This window comes from Chenopodium album, chromosome 8, assembly GCF_948465745.1.
Source record: "Chenopodium album chromosome 8, dcCheAlbu1.1, whole genome shotgun sequence".
NCBI classification, from domain to species: Eukaryota; Viridiplantae; Streptophyta; class Magnoliopsida; order Caryophyllales; family Amaranthaceae; genus Chenopodium; species Chenopodium album.
In genome coordinates, this window is record NC_137841.1 from 57,700,592 (window position 1) to 57,704,081 (window position 3,490).

Below are 3,490 nucleotides of genomic sequence, written 5' to 3' on the forward strand. Positions count from 1 at the left end.
TAGAAGATTCTAGAAGACTAAAACCATTCCTAATTGCATTAGGAATGATAAATCACATTAGGCCCTCCCCTAGATCATTGGGCCGTACATAAAGCTCAAACCAGGCCAAGTTTAGTAAATTGGCCATAACTTCCTCAATATTCATCGGAATTGGGCTTATAATATATCGTTGGAAAGGTCTTTGCAAGCCCCATCCAACTACACCACTATTGGACCCATATCATGGACCAACCAAACTGGATTGGCTGTTTTCTTAAAATAAAGTTTTCCAAAACAGGGAGAAGAGAAAAGAAATTAAAACTATCCGCAACGCTAGACCTTTCCACACTTTCGTTTCATTCGATTATGATTTGACGTGAAAGGTACTCATCCCCGGGTTTGGTTTTGGGGAGAAACAAATGGGTGTCTACAAATGGCGAGATAAGAAGATGATGTTTTGTTTCGTGAGTTCGTAAATCCGGAGGATTATGAGCTTACGGGAAGGATTTTGTTACCCGTCACGAAAACCAACTTCTTAATCCATCCTCAATTTCCGGAAGTGTAAGTGAGGCCCTATTGAACATTTGGACCGATTCCTTGAGTTGTGCGCGATGATGCAAACCAATGAAGTGAGAAAAGACTACATTCGTATGCACCTCTTCCGGCAATCTCTCACCGGACGAGCCAGGAAATGGCTAAAGCAAGTAAAGCCTTGCTCTCTCAGAACATAGAGAAAGGTGGTAAAGGCGTTCTTGAAGCGATTTATCTCCGAGGAGAAGACCACCAAAATGAGAAGGAAAATCGCATCATTTGAGCAAGAAGTCGATGAAAGTCTTGGTGAAGCTTGGGAGAGATTCAAAGATTTAGTGCAAGCATGTCCCCACCATGAGTACAATCAAGGGTTGCTCATGCGGTTTTTCTACGAAGGATTGGAGCCCATGTCAAGAGCCAACTTGGATGCGGGGGCGGGTTGTCAATTAATCAAAATCCCTCAAAATAAATTTGAAGCCAAAATAGAAGAGGTAGCAAAGAATTACTCTTGGGGGGTCGAAGAAGAAATGCTCCAAAGAAAGGTGGTATTTACAAATTGGAGAAAGTTGATCAATTGCAACATCAAATTGATCAACTAACAAAAGGGCTTTCTAAGTTGAACACGAGTGTGAGTGCAATTGCAAGCGGTGGAGCAAGCTCCTCTCAAGTTAACTCTTTCTCTTGTCAAAATTGTGGAGGAACGAACCATGATACATCTTATTGTGGAGGTTTGAGACCTAAGCATGTAGCGGCATACAACACAAGGCAAGAGGGATTTAGAGGAAGCGGCGGTGGAGTAGCTTGGAGACAACCACCACCCGGGTTTGCATCTCAACTTCAACAATGGAACCAACAAGCTCAACCTTCCTACAACTCTAACCCTCAGTATCAAAATCCACCTCCATCTCAACACCAAAACCCAAGAGGAAGCTATCCAAGGAACAACCAATACAACAATCAAACCCAAGCACCTCAAAGAAATCAAGAACAAGCACCTCAAGCGGAGCTAACACAAACTCAACTCCTTCAAGCCATGCATGCACAAATGCAAACTTTTGGGCAACAAATGCAAGAGATAAGAGCTCACAACAAGATGGTTGACTCACACCTAGCTCAATTGGCCGAGAGAACTCCTTTCAATTCACCATCTACTCTACCCGGACAACCACAACCTAACCCTTCTCACAACTCAAAACCCGATACATGCAAGATAATCACATTGAGGTCGGGAACTTCCTATGAAGGACCACATGAGGGGGATAGTGAGGAAAAGAAGGGAGGAGAGGAGAATGTGAATGAAAACAAGGGAGGTTAGAAAGAAAAGGTTGATGAGATAGAAGGAGGTTCGATAAAGAAGAATCTTGACAATGAGAAAACAACTTCAATTCCTAGTGAGGCTAGGAATCTTGATTGACCGGTTCCTTTTCCTAGTCGGCTTGCGGTGAGGAAGTTGAATGACAATTTTTCAAAATTTCTTAGTGTGATGAAGAATTTGCACATCAATCACCCTTTCCTTGAAGTTGTGACACAAATGCCATCTTACTCCAAGTTCTTCAAAGATATTCTCACCAACAAGAGGAAGATCAATGATGAGCTTATCACCCTTCCACATCAAGTGAGTGCTCTTGTCCAACATAAGATGCCCAAAAAGGAAAAAGACCCTGGAAGCTTCACTTTGCCGGTGAAAATTGGGAACATGGAAGCTAGGGGCGCCTTAGCCGATATTGGAGCAAGTGTTAGTTTAATCCCTCTATCCATTGCTCAAAAACTCAATATAGAGATGATCCCTACAAGGAAGACAATTCAATTGGCCGATCGGTCGGTGAAATTACCTTGTGGAGAGCTTGAGGATGTTCCAATTCAAGTGGGACACATCTATGTGCCTTGTGACTTTGTAGTGAAGATGTTAACACTCCTTTGATTTTGGTACGTGAAGCTCTTAAAACTTTGGGGGCGGTCATCAATTGCAAGAACAACACCATCACATGTGAGGCGGCCGATGAGAAGATTGTCTTTGAGTTTTCTAAGTTGCTCAAGAACCCCATGGTTGAAAAATGCTATAGAGTTGATGTTGTGAATGAGGAGCTAGATTTCTTGGGGAGGCCTCAAGATCCAATGATAAAAGCTCTAACATGCAAAGAAGAGTTCCAGTCTCAAGAGGCAAAAGAATTTTTCATGGCAATGGAGGAATCCTCAAAGGAGGAGGTTGAACAACAAGTTAATATCGAGCTTGAGTCCAAGGAGGAGAAATTGGAGGAGAGTTCTAAGCCTCCTCCCAAGTTAGATTTCAAGCCCCTTCCCCCTTCTTTGAAATATGCTTATCCTGATAAAGAGGGAAAATACCCTATTATGTTCAATGCTACCCTAGATGGTCTTAATTTGGAAAAAATACTTGATGTTTGAGAAAATATAAAGATGTGATAGGGTATAGCATTGATGATATCAAGAGTATTAGCTCTTTTTTATGTATGCATCGTATTCATCTTGAAGATGATCATTCCACCTCCATTTAACCTCAAAGGAGGTTGAACCCCAACCTTCAAGAGGTTGTGAAGAAAGAAATTTTGAAACTACGTGAGGCGAACATCATCTATGCTATCTCCGATAGCAAGTGGGTTAGCCTGGTTCATGTGGTTCCAAAAAAGGGTGGGATGACCATAATCAAGGGTGAAGGAGGAGAGGAAATCTTCACCCGGACGTTGACTGGGTGGAGAATGTGTATTGATTATAGGAGGTTGAACAAAAATACCAAGAAAGATCATTTCCCTCTCCCATTCATGGACCAAATGCTTGAGAGGCTCTCTCACCATGCTTTCTTTTGTTTCTTGGAAGGGTATTTCAGATTCTTCCAAATCCCTATCCATCCAAGCGATCAAGAGAAAACTACTTTCACATGTCCATATGGGACATTTGCATACCGAAGAATGCCATTCGGTTTATGAAATGCTCCTTCTACCTTTAAATGATGCAGGACCGCCAT

The 3,490-nt window shown here is 42.2% G+C and overlaps 1 non-coding gene across 1 annotated transcript; it reads right to left on the reverse strand.

Moving 5' to 3' along the window:
* Positions 1-764: 764 nt before the first annotated feature.
* LOC145556890 (small nucleolar RNA R71) lies at positions 765-870 on the reverse strand. The gene has a single exon (XR_014091982.1). It is a non-coding gene; the product is annotated as a small nucleolar RNA R71 (small nucleolar RNA).
* Positions 871-3,490: the final 2,620 nt, after the last annotated feature.